Source organism: Notothenia coriiceps, unplaced genomic scaffold (genome assembly GCF_000735185.1).
Source record: "Notothenia coriiceps isolate Sejong01 unplaced genomic scaffold, NC01 NC01_scaffold00014565, whole genome shotgun sequence".
NCBI lineage: Eukaryota > Metazoa > Chordata > Actinopteri > Perciformes > Nototheniidae > Notothenia > Notothenia coriiceps.
In genome coordinates, this window is record NW_011347266.1 from 20870 (window position 1) to 21167 (window position 298).

Consider the following 298-nt stretch of genomic DNA (forward strand, 5'->3'; position numbering starts at 1 on the left):
TAGTAGTGTGTGTGTGTGTGTGTGTGTGTGTGTGTGTGTGTGTGTGTGTGTGTGTTTGTGTGTGTGCAGGGCCGGCTCTAGACAATTTGCAGCCCTAGGCGAGATTTTAGCTGGCGCCCCCCGGCCAGAGGATCGTACAATAACGCCCATATGAAAAAGATTGGTTTACATTTTAATAATCAAACAAGTATATGAACATAAACAATAACCTACAATAGCCAATAACAAATAAATGTAACTTATTTATTTTTTGTTGTTCATTCATATCTTGAATGAATGAATGAATCTTGAATCGCCA